Below are 18,620 nucleotides of genomic sequence, written 5' to 3'. Positions count from 1 at the left end.
AATAATAGACAACCCAATTAAAAAATGTGTGAAGGATTTTAATAGATAATTCTCAAAAAAAGATACACAAATGGTCAATAAGCACATGAAAATATGCTTGACATCTTTAGTCATTAGGTAAATGCAAATCTAAACCACAAGGAGATATCACTTCACACCCACCAGGACAGCTATAATCAAAAGAACAGACAATAACAAACGATGGCAAGGATGTGGACAAACGGGAACCCTCATATATTGCTGGTGGGAATGTAAACTTCACTGTGGAAATTTCACAGTTCCTCAAAATGCTAAACACAGAGTTACCATATGACCCAGCAATTCCAGGCCTAGGGCGCTCAAGAGAACTGAAAATACATATCTACAGAAAAACTTGTACACAACTGTTCAGAGCAACATTATTGATAATGCCCGAAAAAGCAGAAATAACCCAAATGTCCATCAACTGATGATTGAATAAACAAAATGTGGCATATCCATACAATGGAATATTTGACCATAAAAAGGAAATGATATACTACAACATAGATGGACCTTTAAAACAGCATGCTAAGTGAAAGAAGCCAGACGCAAAAAGTACATAGTGTACGTGAAATATTTATATATGTATATGAAATGTCCACTATAGGCAAATCCAGAGACAATAAGTAGGTTAATAGTTTTTAGGAGTCGGGGGGAAGAGAGAATGGGGGTGACTGCTAAGGAGTATGGTGCTTCTTTGGGGGGCAATAAAAATGTTCTGAAATTAGGGGCGCCTAGGTGGCTCAGTCATTAAGTGTCTGCCTTCGGCTCGGGTTGTGATCCCAGGGTCCTGGGATCGAGCCCTACATCGGGCTCCCTGCTCCGCGGGAAGCCTGCTTCTCCCTCTTCCACTCCCTCTGCTTGTGTTCCCTCTCTTGCTGTGTCTCTCTCCGTCAAATAAATAAATAAAATCTTTAAAAAAAAAAAATGTTCTGAAATTAGTGTTGATGGTTGCACAACTCTGTGAATATACTAAAAACCACTGAAGTGTACACTTTAAAAGGGTGAATTATGTGGCATTTGAATTATATTTCAATAAAGCTGTTCTGTACTAAACAAATATATTTTTTTTTTAAGATTTTATTTATTTATTTGACAGAGAGAGAGCACAAGCAGGGGCAGGGAGAGGGAGGCGGAGGGAGAGACAGGCTCCCAGATGAGCAAGGAGCCCCATTCTGGGATTCGGGGCTCGATCCCAGGACTCTGGGATCGTGACTCAAGCTGAAGGCAGACATTTAACTCTCTAAGCCACCAGGCACCCCTAAAAAAATGTTCATGTGGGGTGCCTGGGTGGCTCAGTCGTTAAGTGACTGCCTTCGGCTCAGGTCATGATCCTAGGGTCCTGGGATCGAGCCCCGCATTGGGCTCCCTGCTCCACAGGAAGCCTGCTTCTCCCTCTCCCACTCCCTCCGCTTGTGTTCCCTCTCTCGCTGTGTCTCTCTCTGTCAAATAAATAAATAAAATCTTTTTAAAAATTTTTTATTTATTTATTTTTTTAAAGATTTTATTTGCGAGAGAGAGAATGAGACACAGAGAGCATGGGGGGGAGGGTCAGAGGGAGAAGCAGACTCCCTGCCGAGCAGGGAGCCTGATGTGGGACTCGATCCCGGGACTCCAGGATCATGACCTGAGCCGAAGGCAGTCGCTTAACCAACTGAGCCACCCAGGCGCCCTGCCCTACATGAATATTTAAAAAAAAAAATTTGGGGGGGGGCACCTGGGTGGCTCAGTTAGTTAAGCGACTGCCTTCGGCTCAGGTCATGATCCTGGAGTCACGGGATCGAGTCCCACATCAGGCTCCCTGCTCGGCAGGGAGTCTGCTTCTCCCTCTGACCCTCCCCCCCATGCCCTCTGTCTCTCTCTCTCATTCTCTCTCTCTCTCTCTCTCTCTCAAATAAATAAATAAAATCTTAAGGAAAAAAAAAATGTTCATGTAGGACATAAAATAATGTTCCTGAGATCTAAGACTTACCAAAATGCTGAGCCATAAAACTTAACCTAAAAGGGCGCCTGGGTGGCTCAGTTGGTTAAGCGACTGCCTTTGGCTCAGGTCGTGATCCTGGAGTCCCGGGATCAAGTCCCGCATCCAGCTCCCTGCTCAGCGGGAAGTCTGCTTCTCCCTCTGACCCTCCCCCCTCTCATGTGCTCTCTCTCTCTCTCATTTTCTCTCTCTCAAATAAATAAATAAAATCTTTAAAAAAAAATTAACCTAAAAGTTTAAGACAATTTAGCCAACCAATTTTTTATTATTACTGTGCTTAAATATTTTTTTACAAGACAGGGAGGAGATCCACTGGATATAACTTTTTAAATTCAAACGGGGGGAAATAAGTATGTCCAAAGCAAAAACTGTAAACGGTGCTTGCCCTGCCAGATACTGCTATTTATTACAAACCTCCTCAAATCAAAAATAAAATATGTCAGCAGCAAGTAGAAGTCCAGAAGTAGTCTTAATAGTCTTATGTATGTCTTAACACATAGTAAAGTCACAATTTCTTTTAAATATTTTTTATTTATTTATTTCAGAGAGAGAGAGGGCACAAGCAGGGGGAGCAGGAGAGGGAGAACCAGGCTTTCCGCTGAGCAGGGAGCCCAACGCGGGGCTTGATCCCAGGACTTCGAGACCATGACCCAAGCCCAAGGCAGACGCTTAACTGAACCACCCAGGCGCCCCGTAAAGTCACAATTTAAATTTGAGGCAAAGGGTGATTAACTTATTGAATGAGGTTGCCATAATTATAAATGAAGTTATCTGTTAAGAAAGAAATTAGACCGGGCGCCTGGGTGGCTCAGTTGGTTAAGCGATTGCCTTCGGCTCAGGTCATGATCCTGGAGTCCCTGGATCGAGTCCCGCATCGGGCTCCCTGCTCAGCAGGGAGTCTGCTTCTCTCTCTGACCCTCCCCCCTCTCATGTACTCGCTCTCTCTCATTCTCTCTCTCTCAAATAAATAAATAAAATCTTAAAAAAAAAAAAAAGAAATTAGACCTCACACTGTATAAAAAATATATTTGAGTGAATAAGTATAAAACAAAAGGAAACACTCAAATAATAACATATTTAAGTCTGTATTAAATTGGCTTAAAAAGACTAAACTACATGGAGCTTACAAAAGAGACATCTAAAAACAAACCAACACATAAAAATTCACTCACTCATTCACTGAATGATTTTTTTGCATTTAATGATTTTTCAATACTTATTATGTTCCACTGTCCTGGGCACTTGGGATACAAGAGTGAAAAACAAAGCTCACCTCCTCTAGCCTAGGGAAAACAGAAGATAAACAATATAGTAATAAAGACACTGTAGAGTATGTTAGATGAAAAGTGCTATGTTTTGTTTGTTTTTCTTAAAGATTTTATTTATTCATTTGAGACACAGAGATACAGAGAGAGAGAGAGAGAAAGCATGAGCAGGGAGAGAGGCAGAGGGACAAGCAGGCTCCTCACTGAACCAGGAGCCCAATGTGGGACTCGATCCCAGGACCCTGTGATCGTGACCGAGCCGAAGGCAGACGCTTAACCATCTGAGCCACCCAGGTGCCCCGAAAAGTGCTATGTTAAAAATACAAAGTAGACCAAACTTACGGCAAGGGGAACACGAGGTTAGTGTGGCAATTTTAAGCTGGGAGTTCATGTGGACCTCACTGAGCAATGACATTTGAGCAAGGTCCTGAGGAGGAAAGGAAGTGTACCACCAGGCTCCCTGGACAAAGCACACTCCAGGCAGAAGGTACATTTGGTACAAGGATGAAGGTGGCACTGTGCATGTATGTTTCTAGAACAGCAAGAAAGCAAGTAGGGCTGGAGCAGAGGGATCAAGGGGCTAATGAGGTGAGATCAGATCAAAAATGGGCCACATAACCCAGTGTAAGAACTTGGCTTTTACTCAGAGAAAAATGTAGATGTTGAACAGAGGAGTGACATAAAATAACTGACTCACATTCTACAAGGAGCACTCTGGATGCTGTGTTGAGGGGCCAGGATTGAGAAGCAGCAAGACCTGCTCTGTGACTATTTCTGTAATCCAGACAAGACCAGACCAATTATTCTGGCCTGGTGAGGGTAATTGCAGCAGAGAAGATCAGAAGAGGTCAGACTCTAGATATGTTTTAGATACAGGGCCCCGTGATTTTGCTGACAAATAAGATATGGAGCACAAGAAAAAACATGTCAGGGGTGCCTGGGTGGCTCAGAAGGTTAAGTGTCTGCCTTCGACTCAGGTCATGATCCCAGGGTTCTGGGATCGAGTCCCGCATCGGGCTCCCTGCTCAGTGCAGAGCCTGCTTCTCCCTCTCCCTCTGCCATTCCCTCTGCTTGTGCTCTTCTGTCTATCTCTCTGTCAAATAAATAAATAAAATCTTAAAAAAAAAAAAAACATGTCAAGGATGATTCCAAAGGGTCTGCTATTAATCAAGGAGAAGGCACCAGAGGAAGCAGGTTTGGGAGGGGAAGCCCAGGAGGTAAGTTTTAGTCAGGTTGAACTTGAGTCTACTAAACATTCAAGTGGAGATACAGATTGGACAATTAGATAACGCATCTCAAGTGCAGGAAGAGATGTGCGAGCCACAGATTATCAGCAGATAAGAAAGATGAGATCATCAAGGGAGTGCCCTCTGACAAAGGAAGGACGAGGACCAAGGACCACGCCCTGGAGCACACCAACATTTAGAGATAGGAGGAAAAGGAGAAACCAGCAAACAGGAGAGCGAAGGAACATTAATGAAGTGTGAAAGCCAAGTGAATAAAGTGAATCAGAAGGAAAAAGTAGCGGCGCCTGGGTGGCTCAGTCGGTTAAGCGTCTGCCTTAGGCTCAGGTCATGATCCCAGGGGCCTGGGATCAAGCCCCACATACCTCTCCCTCTCCCTCTGCTCCTCCTCCCTGCTTGTGCGCTCTTTCTCTCTCTCTCTCTCTCTCTCTGTCAAATAAATAAATAAAATCTTAAAAACAAAAAGAAAGAAAAAGAAGGAAAAAGAAACCAGTGGTGTCAAATGTGGCTGATGAGCAAGTAAGGGGGCACCTGGGTGGCACAGTCGGTTAAGCATTAAAAAATAAAAATAAAAAAATAAAAGACCAAGTAAGAAGACTGAGACTAGAAGACTGAGACTTTCACCATTGGATTCAGCAATAGAGGTCACTGCTGACCTTGACTAAAAATATTAAGGGACAGGGATAAGATTAAGGCTTTCAGTTCATATCAGTATGCTAAATTAACACCATTGTTGACTGGTTCCTAGAAGATCAGCCCTGGGGGAAATAAAGCCAGAAAGCAAAGCCAACTGTGAGAAACCCTTTGTGTGACTCTTGTTATCTGAACTGGTGTGTGTGAGCCATGCTTTGCGCTGGAACAAAAAGCACCTACTCCCTACCTGGGGATGACAAATGACAAACCGGGAAGAAACAACAGCAACTTTCATTATGTTCTAAAGGACAATTTTCCGAATATAAAGAAATTAAATCTATAATTTAAAACTCCATAAAGAAAATCCAGACCCTAGATAAATTCACTTAATTTTATAATTAAGAAATAAATAAAACCAGCCTTACGCAAACACTTCCAGAGAACAGACAATGAAAAAATACTCAAGTTTTTTGAGGCCAGTATAAAATTGATATAAAACCTAACAAAGACATTATAAGAAAGGAAAATAACAGTCTCTCTCATGAACGAAGACAAAGACAAAAATTGTAAGCAATTTAAAAGGTGACAGAATGTCAAGATCAAGTGGGATTTTTCCCCCCTAAAAATAGGCTGGTTTAGGGGCACGTGGGTGGCTCAGTCGTTAAGCGTCTGCCTTCTGCTCAGGTCATGATCCCAGAGTCCTGGGATCAAGCCGGCATTGGGCTCCCTGCTCAGCAGGAAGCCTGCTTCTCCCTCTCCCACTCCCCCTGCTTGTGTTCCCTCTCTCGCTGTGTCTCTCTCTGACAAATAAATAAATAAAATCTTAAAAAAAAAAAAAAATAGGCTGGTTTAACATTTGAAAATCAAAACATTAATAGAATTACCTCAATCCAAAAAAATTACCTCAATCAATATGTTAATATTAATCAACCCATTAAAAGAATAAAGGAGAAAACCATAATATAATCATCTCAGTAATCAACACCCATTGGATGATAAAAACTCTCAGCAAACTAGGAACAGAATGAAACTTCCCAAAGAATATCTACCAAAAAACTTACAGCAAACATCAAACAAAATGATAAAATATTGAAAACTTTCCCTTGAGACTGGGAAGACAACAGGATGTACTATTTTTATTCCATAGTACATTATAGCTCCTAGCCACAGCAATAAAGAGAGAAAATAAAGTTTAAAAATGAATGAAAAAGTAAGAAATAGTCATACAACATAGTTGTGTAGGTAGAAAATCCAAAATAATCTACAGATCAAATATGAGAGTTAATAAATGGCAGGGTCACTGAAAACAAGTTCAATATACAAAAATTGACTATATTTCTATATATTAGCAATACACAAATAAAGAGAAAAATTGTCAACTACCTAAGGATAAATCTAACAAAAAAAGTATAAGATGCATACATGGAATTTATCAAACATTGCTGAGAAAAAAAAAAACTAAGTAAATGAAGAGAAATGCCATGTTCGTGAATTGAAAATTCAAGTCTATATTAATATGACCAGTGTGCCAAATCAATCTCTAGATTCAATGCAATACCAAATTCCAGCAGATTGGGGGTGGGGGGGATTGACCAGATTATTATAAAATTGATATGGAAATATAAAGGACTTAAAGTAGCCCAGGCAAATCTTGAAGAATGAAAGTAGAGAACTTATACCCACAGATATGAATTTTTTATAAAGCTACAATAGTAAGGGCAGGGTACTACTGGCATGAGCTAGACAAAGAGACAACTGCAATAGAAATAAAAATCCAAAAAGAGGGGCGCCTGACTGGATCAGTCAGTTATGACCAACTCAGTTCATGATTTCAGGGTCATGGAACATGGGACTGAGCCCTGCATCGGCCTTTGCGCTCAGCAAGGGGTCTGCTTCAGGATTCTCTCTCCGTTTGCCCCTCCCCCCACTCTCTCTCTCCCTCTCTGTCTCTCTAAAATAAATAAATAAATCTTAAAAAAAAAATCCAGGGCACCTGGGTGGCTCAGTCGGTTAAGCGTCTGCCTTTGGCTCAGGTCATGATCCCAGGGTCCTCGGATTGAGCCCCACGTCAGGCTCCCTACTCAGCGGGGAGTCTACTTCTCCCTCTGCCTCTGCCTCTCCCCATGTTCATTCTCTCTCACATGCACTCTCTCTCTGTCTCAAATAAATAAAATCTTTAAAAAAAAAAATCCAAAAATAAATGCTCATATATGTGGTCACATGATTTTCGACAATATTCTGTTGGGAAAGGAAGGTCTTCAGTAAATTGTACTGCAGGAACTGGTTAGCAATAGCTCATGCCAAAAAACAAAAAAAAGAAAAAGAAAGAGAAAGATACATGTATATGTATATAATAATTCAAAATGATCATACACTTAAATATGTGAAAGTAAAACAATTTGAGCTTTTAAAAGAAAACACAGGAGAATTCCCTTATGACTTCTGGATAGGCAAAGATTTTTTTTTTTAAATAGGACACACAGAGCACTAACCATTAAAGAAAAGATTGATAAATTGGACTTAATCAAATTCAGAACAAGTCTCAAAGAAGATATTTGCAGGACCCATATCTGACAAAGGACTCATATCTAGAACATACAAGGAACTCCTATAAGTTAATACAGCAAAGACAAACTGTCAAAATTTTTAATGGACAAGACTGAAACACATTTCAAAAAAAAAGATATCAAGGGACACCTGGGTGGCTCAGTCGGTTAAGCGTCTGCCTTCGGCTCAGGTCATGGTCCCAGGGTCTGGGATCGAGCCCCACATCGCTTCTCCCTCTGCCTGCTGTCTCTCTCTTTCTCTGACAAAGAAAGAAAGAAAGAAAAAATAATTTAAAAAAAGATATCAAAATGGTCAGTTAACATGAAAAGATGCTCAACATCATCGCTCTTCAGAGAAGTGCAAAATAAAATCACAATGAGATAGCACTACACTCACCCACCAAATTCATAAGAAAAAAGAAAACCACCTCACAAACAATACCAAATGCCGTCAAGTGTCAAGGCTAGGGTGCAACAGGACTGGTGTATGGCTGGTGGGAGTGTCAAGTAGTGCAACTACTTTGTCAAACCATCTGGCAGAATCTGTCAAAGCCAAACATATATATGTTCTATGACCCCTCAATTCCACTTCTAGGTTGAGATCCTTCAAAATCAAGAGCATATGTATACCAAAAGACATGTACAAAAGCCAGAATTAGAAAAAGCCCAAATATCCATCCAAAGGAGAATGGATAAACTGTGGTATAGCCACACAAGGGGAAAAAAAACAAACTAGTGCTACCCATGGATGATCTCACAGACATAACACTGAATAAAAGAAGTCAGACCAGGGGCGTCTGGGTGGCTCAGTCGGTTAAGGGATAAGCATCTGCATTTGGCTGAGGTCATGATCCCAGGGTCCTGGGCTCCCTGCTCAGTGGGGAACCTGCTTCTCCCTCTGCCTGACGCTCCCCCTGCTTGTGCTCACTCTCTCAGTCAAATAAATAAGTAAAATCTTAAAAAAAAAAAAAAAAAAAGACACAAAAGAATATATATTGCATGATTCTATTTATATGAAGTTTAAAATTAGACAAAACTAATATATGATAATAGAAGTCAAAATAATGGTTACCATTAAGTGAGAGTGGGCAAGTACTGTCTTGGAAAGAACACAAGGGAAGCCTTCACATTGCAGAAAATAACTCTTATCTTGATCTGGGTGATAGCTAGCCAGATGCAGAGCATATGAAAAATTCATCAAGTTGTACCCTTAGGATTTGTGCACTTTATTTCAATTTCATTAAAAAAGGAAGAGGGGGCGCCTGGGTGGCTCAGTCGTTAAGCGTCTGCCTTCAGCTCAGGTCATGATCCCAGGGTCCTGGGATGGAGCCCCACATAGGGCTCCCTGCTCAGCGGGAAGCCTGCTTCTCCCTCTCCCACTCCCCCTGCTTGTGTCCCCTCTCTCACTGTCTCTCTCTCTCTGTCAAATAAATAAATAAAATCTTAAAAAAAAGAGAGAGAAAAAATGTTGTGTTTTTTACCTGGACAATGGGTTGGCTGGTGATAACATTTGGTTGGAAATAAAGAACGGTAGCAGGGGGGCTGGCTGTTAATAACAACTTTCCTTTTGGATCTGTAGAGTTTGAAGGGCCTTTAGATGAGCTATACAGAGATGTCCAGCAAGTTGGCCATTAGGGTCCAGGGTAGGGGAGAGATCGGGACTGGAGAGCCAGATTCAAGCATCCCAGCAAACGCCACATCCCCAGAGAGAAGAGATTACCCAGCAAGACCAAGAGAGTGAGCACAATGGGAGATCAGAAATGGACACTATGGGAGAAACAATAATAAGAGGCAAGAAGAGGAAGAAGACACTATGGAAAAGACAGAAAAGAAGTAATCACAGAAGGAGGAATAGACCAGAAACCAACCAAGAAGACTTTCTAGGAGAGACTGGACATGAGCACCAAAACTGGACAGAATGCTCAATTCACTGAGTATTACCTCAATTAAGGTAACTTAAGTACTAAAGGATCCATGATATTTGCCATAATAAGATCTCCATTGCCCCTTACCAGACAGATCCAACAAGTGATTTGGTTTGAAATATGAAAGGGAAATGGGGAAACATTTGCCAGAAAATACAACTTTAATCCATCTGCTGCACAATCTATTCATAATATTAAAGGAGATTATCTGAAGGTGGTATAATCTATTCTTTCTTGGAGACATCCCTGGCTATATGCCTGGATCAAGTGGGATCATCAGAAAGAGGTCTATGGGACTACAGCGCTTGGGCCTGTAGAAACCTGGATTGACTGAATTCTCCTTCAGCACAAAGTGTCCTGCTTCCCTTGAGGAGCAATTACAGGCAGCAGGCTGTATTGATCGCCCATAGTCCCTGAAAGATTATTTACTGTTACCTACAGGAAAATCAGGGCAGGAACATTTTTTAGAACTCTTGTGTCTTATGAGGAATTAGCATGACAATTTAAGGACCAATTCAAATCATGCAACAAAGAATGTCTGCATTTTTGCTATAACCATCAGAAAAATCAAATTTAGGGGCACCTTGTTGGCTAAGTCAATGGAGCATGCGACTCTTGATCTGAGGGTTGTGAGTTCAAGCCCCATGTGGGTGTGGAGCCTACTTTAAAAAAAAATAAAAATAAGAATAAAGTGGTGCCTGGGTGGCTCAGTAGGTTGAGCATCTGACTCTTGTTTCTGCTGGAGTCGTGACCTCAGGGGTGGGATGCAGCCCAGAGTCGGGCTCCACGTGGAGTCCGCCTGAGATTCTTTTCCCCTCCCTCTTCCTCCCTCTCTTCTCCCCCCACTCACATGCATCCTCTCTTTCTAAAGTAAATAAATAAAATCTTGGGGGAAAAAATAAAAATAAAACATACAAAAGAAAAATCAGACAAATTTGGCTGCAATATCATAAAACCTGCCTATTTCTGCATGCTACTCCTGATATTGATGCAGTCCTGGATATTTTTCCTGAAGCTGATTTTCATCTATTTCTATATTTCCATTCTAACCTACTGACCCTTAAAAGTCTCAGACAGTCACGGTAAACAAAATAGGGAGAAGAACAATAAACAACTCACCTGAGATCTATTCATTTTCTGTGGAACTAGGAAACATGTAGGGAACTACAAAGGTGGAGCTAGGGGAGAAGAAAGAAAGAATAATCACAAGAGATCTGACCTGCCTTGCACCTCCTGGATTCTCCCATCTATAAAACTCCACTCACTAGCTGGATAAAACCTCCTGTAGGAGAACATCCTTTGGTCCTTAACTACCTTGGCAGTAGTTTCTCAGTCTTTTGACAAAAACCCGTTTTGACTTAACTGTACCTGAAAATCCGACTATTGGTTAGGCCACAAATGAACAGGATGACCTGGACATTTACCCTCTCTAGCTCAGTGTTTTTCATCTTTCATTGTAAGCAGAAACAGGTAATCCAGGAAGTTCTTTTCCTACACTATTTTCTGAGTCCGTGAAGTCAGAATGGAGGAAGCAACCACATCTCTCAATGCTGCGCATGGTAATGAGAGCCCCTCGGGATCTGAAAAGAGTGGAGCATTTGAAAGAAGTCAAAGGCTGTTAGGGAGGTCTGAGATAGAATTTTCTTGGTGGTAGATGGTATTTCTTTCCCCCAGACCACGCTCTCTCAAACTCTCAAATGAAGTGACTTGTCCTTGGCAGGCTTGCCCTTTGGCCTTAGCCCCAGCTCACCTCTCCTGAAACTTGGCTCAGACTCAGGCTGTCAACAGTTTGACGGGTGGCTTGCAGAACACAAGGATCACATATTGCTACTAGCCTTCCAAATCTAGCGTCTGCTCTTTCTCGGCCTAGTCCTCCTCTGCTCTGCAGCCCTGGTGGGAGGTCGCCGTTCAGACTGGCTATCTTCCAGGTGGGATTCCTCTACCTTAGGAGAGCTGCTTTGTTCCTAGGAACCGGGACATGAACGTCAGGGCCAAAATTATTTTACTTGTAACCTACTATAAGGGTCTCAAATCTTGGAACTTCCTGCGCCCCGGAATCTTGGGCTGGTCCCTCAAAAAACCCAAACCAGGACCACTGAGGACACACAGGCTGGACAGTTCAGACCAGACGCGTAACTAACCATTATGAAGTGTGACCCAAGAAGGCTGAAGAGACACCAAGAATCCCGGAAATTCAAGTGCCCCACGACAAGCCGGATTCCACATTATACTTGACGGCGATGCCCCCTGGCTCAGTGCTGGGTGGGCTAGGTCGCCGGGTTTAGGTAGAATCGTTTTTTAGAGAGGAGACAGCTGTGGATGTGCCTCCTAGCGCCGTCTCCCGCGGACTGCGCGGGCCGAGGCGCTCGCGGGCCTGTCTTGAGTCTCCGTTTCCTAATCCATTAGAGTAGAACGGTGAGGACTCCCTGCATTAATCACTGAGCGCGCGGCGGCCTCCGAACAGGAGCCGCCTACACTACCGCAGCCTGAGAACCCCCAGGCGCAGGTATGCGAACAAAGGTCGCGCCGCGATCCGCCCGCGGGGGCAGCTCTTGCTGGCTGGGACCTGAGGCCCGAGTCCGCACCCGAACCCCGCCCCCACCGCGGGCGCAGCTATTTCTCAACACCCGCCGCGCCCCAACCGCGCTCCAGTCCCCGCCTCGCCCAGGCGCAAGGCCCAGCTCGGGCAGCGCATGCGCCGAAACGCCCATCCCCCCCCACCCCCCGCCCGGCTCCCGCGCGACTCCTGCCGCAGACCAGGAGGGGCGTTTCCCGTCAGGCCCCGCGGCAGGAGCCCCGCCCCGGAGGGGGCGGGGGGGCCGGAGCTGCGTCGGGGAGAACCGCCCGGAGGCGTGAGGCCTACTTTCAGCCGTCGCAGACTGTCGCGGACTGAGGACTCGAGAGAGTACACGCAGTGCGAGCATTGAAAAAGAAAGCAAGTCCATGACAGAGCTTCTCCCACCACCGAGCTGGTGGTGTTGGCAGTAGTAGTAATGATGATAAAACAGGATGGTGCCAGCTTCTCAAAATTACTTGCAATACGTAAAAGTTGTAGATGAATAAAAATAGACAAAAACTAAAAAAAAACGACTATCGCGCACAGCCCGATCTCCCTTAGATGACTGTGCACAATCTTCTGACATGTTGCAAAAATGGCATTTTAAGGGCATAACTATTATAGCATGTTTTCAGTGAAGAATATAAACATTTTCTTGGTCAATATATGTCCCGGCTCTTACTGATAATTTCAAATAGAAAATTTGAAAGAATTCAATGAGCAGACATAAACACCTCACCTAGAGTCGACAGCTGTTATATTTTAACATGTTTGTTTTATCTATCTAAATGTATAGTCATTTATGGTGACACTTCAGCCCTGAATATGTCATCATATATCTTCTAAGATTAAGGACATACTCCTACATGATCACAATAACATTATCACACCTATAAAATTTAACAGTAATTCCATAAAAACCCTCTAATATCAACTCCATATTCAAATTTCCCCAATTGTTCCAAAATGTCTATTATAAAGATTTTGTTGTTTTTTGAAGTTGAAGCTGTTTTTTATTTTTATTTTTATTTTTATTTTTTTTTAAAGATTTTATTTATTTGTCAGAGAGAGAGAACATAAGCGGTGGGGTGGGGGGTGCGGCAGGCAGAGACAGAGGGAGAAAGCAGGCTCCCTGCTGAGCAAGGAGCCTGATGTGGGACTTGATCCCAGGACTCTGGGATCGTGACCTGAGCTGAAGGCAGACGCTTAACTGACTGAGCCACCCAGGTGTCCCTGAAGCTGTTTTTTAAAAACCAGGATTCAACAAACCCCAAAACAATGAAACCCACATATTTATAGTACATAGTAGTGATGTGAGGAATGTGTAAGTGAAGACAAGGCAAGATTTACTCTTTAGATAATGGAGTACTAATTTTCCCATTGGAATAAATGTAGTAAATGCATTCTCAAAGAGCATAAATCTACCAATAGGATAGAGAAATTTTGTTTTAATTCTGCTTCATATTTTCTGAGTATTTAACAGAATTAAACTACCAATTCAACTGCATAGTGCATCAAATTCAAATTGTATTAAAAATAAAAATTCTGGGACGCCTGGGTGGCTCAGTCTGTTAGGCATCTGCCTTTGGCTCAGGTCATGATCCTAGCGTCCTGGGATCAAGTCCCACATCCGTCTCCTTGCTCAGTGGAGAGCCAGCTTCTCTGCCTGCTGCTCCCCCTACTTGTGCTAGCTCACGCTCTTTCTCTGACAAATAAATAAATAAAATATTAAAAAAAAAAAAACAACCTCTGTGTTTTATTTATTTTTTTAAACTCTGTGTTTTAAAAAATAAATAAAAACAAAAATTCTATTCCAAAGTTACCAATTTTCAGGCATGTTTTAGAGCACAAGCATGAATACCACTCCTAAGTAAATATTTGGGTTAGTTGGTTTAAAAAAAAGATTTTTATTTTAGCAACACTGAATATTAAAATAGCAGCACAAGTCTGCAGATCATTCACAAAATGAATGTTTCAAAGCACATAAACAGCACTTACAGGAGACTGACACATGATAGAGTTAAATTTTGTGTGGTTAAGGTGAAAGGGATTATGTATAGTAATAACAAATACTGACCTCAATTTGTTGTTTAAGAGAGTTTTAAAATCCTATGATTCCCAACAATTTTTTAAAGTATTAAGAGAATTGCACGATTTCAAACTTTGTATATAACATACAACTTTCAAATATTTATTCACATTATTTTAAATTTGCACAATTTAAATTCCCGTAAAATGTGACAGCACTGGGGCACCTGGGTGGCTCAGTTGTTAAGCATTTGCCTTCGGCTCAGGTCATGATCCCGCGGTCCTGGGATCAAGCCCCACATCGGGCTCCCTGCTCAGCGGGAAGCCTGCTTCTCCCTCTCCCACTCCCCCTGCTTGCTGTGTTCCTTCTCTCGCTCTCTCTCTGTCAAATAAATAAAATCTTAAAAAAAAAAGTGACAGCACTATATTCAACAGGCAGTCCTCTGCACGGATGCATGGTTTAAATAATACCAGTACCCCAACAACACAATTCAAACTTCAGTTACCACTTCATATTAACTGTCAGTAATCGCATAAAGTACAAACTCAGCTGCTAGCTCTTCGGTCTACAAATCATAACACTAATAATGGCTGCACATCATGATCAGTGACAAGTCACATCTCTTCTTTCAAAGTCTGTTGGTAATCGGTCACTGCAAATCCGTTACTCAATTCACACAGAGACAGCAACAGTTGTAGTTGTGTGGGCTCTGTCTCCCATTGGTAAACTGTTTTAGTTACTGAGAACTGCAGAACTCTGAGCACATAGGGATTCTGTCCAGACCTCTGCTGAGAGACAAATAAACTCTAGCATGGCATCTACCAACATAAGGCTGTTGGTAGCCGCTCCCATGCCCACCTCCCCACACCTTGCCTGTCAGCCACACACAGACACACACAGACCATTAAAATGTCAGCCCAAAAAACTCAACTCTGCCAGAATTTACTGTTTGTGCCAGCCAACAGTGAGGACAGGCTGCTGACTTCCCTTAGAGCATTCACTAATTATGAATTCTTCCTCTGTCCCTTTCAGATGTATCTATATCTCCTAGAACTCAGAAGTATCTTTGTCAAGGACCTGAAAGCTGTTTCCTTGAAATGAAATGTATTCATCAGGAAGGATAGGGCCTCTGTCTCTCAGTCTCTGAGGGAGGACAGAATTCTAAATTCGATAATTACAGATGCAGCTGACCTAATTGCATTTATACTTTTAATTTGTTTGTTTTTTTTTTTAAAGATTTTATTTATTTTTCAACAGAGAGAGAGAGAGAGAGACAGTGAGAGAGGGAACACAAGCAGGGGGAGTGGGAGAGGGAGAAGCAGGCTTCCCGCGGAGCAGGGAGCCCGACGCGGGGCTCGATCCCAGGACCCTGGGATCATGACCTGAGCCGAAGGCAGACGCTTAACGACTGAGCCACCCAGGTGCCCCTATACTTTTTAATTTGTTAGAGAGAGCACGCTCTTGAGTGGGAGGGGCAGAGGGAGAGAGAATCTTAAGCAGGCTCTATGCACAACGTGGAGCCTCAGGCAGGGCTCCATCTCAGGACCCTGAGATCATGACCTGAGCCCAAATCAAGAGTTGGATGTTTAACTAGCTGAGCCACCCAGGCGCCCCACATTTATACTTTTTAATATTTCATTTCTGACTCTACCTGAGTCTCTGCTTGTTCCCCACCACATTCTCCTTTTAAAATATCCTATCACCTCTGCAAAATTAGAATTCTCAGCTCTTTCCCCTACTGTCAGTAGTTACTAGATAGAATCTATTTTTACTGCCTTAACTAATATCCAGCTGTGTTTATCTTTGATACCCTGAAGAAATGAGATGGACTCCCCATCACAAATTCAGTTTGGATATCAAAACTGATGGCACTCCACATGCCCAAAGAGGGTATGAAAAGGTTTATTACTCATATAATGAAGCTTTCTGGAGGGACCCTGGGTGGCTCAGTCAGTTAAGCATCTGCCTTGGGCTCAGGTCATGATCCCAGGGTCCTGGGATCGAGCCCCACATCGGGCTCCCTGCTCGGCAGAGAGCCTGCTTCTCCCTCTCCCTCTGCTGCTGCCCCTGCTTGTGCTCTCTCTCTCTCTCTCTCTGTCAAATAAATAAAATCTTTACCAAAAAAATGAGGCTTTCTGGAGTGAACAGGGATAGTTACCACTCAAGTCCAAAAATGGCTTGAGAGAGCTGGGAAGGACTGCCTTAAAGGTTTTATTGTGACTAAGGGGTGGGGCTGGAGCTGGGGCTTGTGTGACTTGGAACTTTCCTCCAGAGTCAAAGAGGGGAGCGCCTGGGCTTTCACATCAGCTTGATGTGACACAGGGCAGAGGGAGAAGAAAAGAGGGGTGGAGCTTGAAAGCTGTCATCAATCAAAGGTCAAATATGGAGTCAGACTACTATACAAATTCAAGTGGCATTTAAAAAAAAATAATTAAGGGGGAATTGGCCAATAAAGATGAAATTGCAGCAAAGAAAGCAAAAGTTACAACGCTGGAAGTGAAACTCAAGTTGAACACAGAGTTCCAGAAGAAATAGCTGGTGAGAGGATTGTCAACACTCCCACCAATTTAAGAGGCTCTAGATTTACAGCCAGAGGAACCTGCTGAAGGGGAACTCAATTGACATAAATGAGGGAAGTGACAAAAGGAATGAAGTCCCAAGGAAGTGATGCTGTTTTTGTTTTGGTTTGTTTTTTTCCAAGTCACTCTGTTGGTCTTCTATCTACTCAATATGTTGATGTCCAGAATTTCAGGGGGTGTCCAACAAACTGCCTGTGCATATATTAAAATAGTGGGACCAGTGTCCTTTCCAATATAGTTCTTAGGAAATTGCTACAGACTCACAAATTCGCAGGCAGTTTATTAGTTGTTACATAACAAATAACCCATAATCTGGTGGCTTAAAACAACAAATGTTTATTATCTCACACCATTTCTGAGAGTCAGAGCAGCTCATCTGTGCAGTTCTGGCTCAGGCTTTCTCTTGAGGTGGCATTGCAACTCTCAGCCAGGCTGCAGTCACCTGAAGGCTCGGCCAGGGCTCAAGGATCCGATTCCAGGATGGCACACCACACGACTATTGGCAGGCGCCTCATTTCCTGGCCAGGAGAGCATCTCAACATGGCAACTGGCTTCCCTCAGGGCAACCAATCCGAGAGAGAGAGAGAGAGAGAGAGAGAGAGAGAGAGAGAGAGGGAGAGAGAGAGAGAGAGAGATAGGCAGAAGCCAGTGTCCTTTAGAACCTTGCCTCAGAAGTGACAAACCACTTCTGCTGCATCCTATTGATCACAAAGGCAACCCTCACACAATGTGGGAGGGGACTATACAAAAATGTGACCATGGGGGCAGGATCACTGAGGGTGACAAATCCCCCAGAAGGAAGAGGACAGTGTGATAATGTCCTCTATAGAATGCAATCAAGGCAGTGTTTGTGTGTGTGTGTGTGTGTGTGAAGTTCTTCACACCCATGCATATTTCTCTTCTAGATGTTCTTCTGCATTTTTTCTTTCATTTTTCAACTCTTCTCTTGTATTCTGGTTCTGCTCTTTGTAGTTTAAAAAATGGTTCAGGGGCTCCCGGGGGGCTCAGTCACTCGATTTCAGCTCAGGTCCTGATCCTCAGGGTCGTGAAATAGGGCCGTCTCAAGGCAGTGGGAAGTCAACTTGAGATTCTCTCTCTCCCTCTGTCCCTCCCCCCGTTCGTACCCTCTAAAAATAAAATATTTGGGGGGGCACTTGGGTGGCTCAGATGGTTGGGCGTCTGCCTTCGACTCGGGTCATGATCTCCAAGTCCTGGGATGGAGCCCCATGTCACGCTCCTGGCTTAGCAGGGAGTCTGCTTCTCCCTCTCCCTCTGTCTCTCCCTGCTTGTGCTGTCTCTGTCTCTCCCTCAAATGAATAAATAAAATCTTTAAAAAATAATAAAAATAAAAATATTTTTAAAAAATGGTTAAGATGGTAAATTTTGTTATGTGTATTTTACCACCACTAAAAATAAAAGTTATGGGGTACCTGGCTGGCTCAGTTGGTAGAGTGTGTGACTCCTGATCTCAGGGTCCTGAGTTCAAGCCCCACATCGGGTGTGGAGCCTACTTAAAAAATAATAAAATAAAATCCTCTTTTAAAAAGGCAAAAAAATTAATAAAATGTTTAAAGATTTTTTTTTTATTTGACAGAGATCTCTGACTTCAAAATTTCCAGAGATATTATCAAGATTTCTTTTTTTTTCAGATACTTCACTCAGAATGCATTAAGAATGTGGCCCAGATTCAGTAAATTCCTCTCAAGACAAAGGTGGACTACTATTGCTCTGACTGCTCCCCATGCCCAAAGGTGGAGATTAACACTGAGATCTTGGGCAAATACTCTTCCTTCTTACCCTTTCACATTCCAGTTTATTTTTTTTAAGATTTTATTTATTT

At 42.8% G+C, this 18,620-nt stretch overlaps 1 long non-coding RNA gene and 1 other non-coding gene across 11 annotated transcripts in view; one reads left to right on the top strand and one right to left on the bottom strand.

Annotated features, from left to right (window-relative positions):
- Positions 1 to 18,620, bottom strand: part of LOC144382558 (uncharacterized) — a 110,649-nt gene that overhangs the window by 76,533 nt on the left and 15,496 nt on the right. For 9 of the 10 annotated variants that reach the window (XR_013449701.1, XR_013449704.1, XR_013449705.1 and 6 more), the window contains exons 4-5: positions 10,735 to 10,793; positions 7,842 to 7,950 (exon numbers count right to left, since the gene is read on the bottom strand). This is a non-coding gene — a long non-coding RNA (uncharacterized LOC144382558). Of the gene's footprint in view, positions 1 to 7,841; positions 7,951 to 10,734; positions 10,794 to 11,039; positions 11,196 to 11,365; positions 11,580 to 18,620 lie in introns of all 10 variants that reach the window. The other variant, XR_013449699.1, reaches the window with a different exon arrangement.
- On the top strand, positions 18,209 to 18,281 carry TRNAR-CCU (transfer RNA arginine (anticodon CCU)). The gene has a single exon. It is a non-coding gene; the product is annotated as a tRNA-Arg (tRNA).

This window comes from Halichoerus grypus, chromosome 7 (genome assembly GCF_964656455.1).
Source record: "Halichoerus grypus chromosome 7, mHalGry1.hap1.1, whole genome shotgun sequence".
NCBI classification, from domain to species: Eukaryota; Metazoa; Chordata; class Mammalia; order Carnivora; family Phocidae; genus Halichoerus; species Halichoerus grypus.
This window is presented reverse-complemented; position numbering and strand designations above follow the sequence as displayed.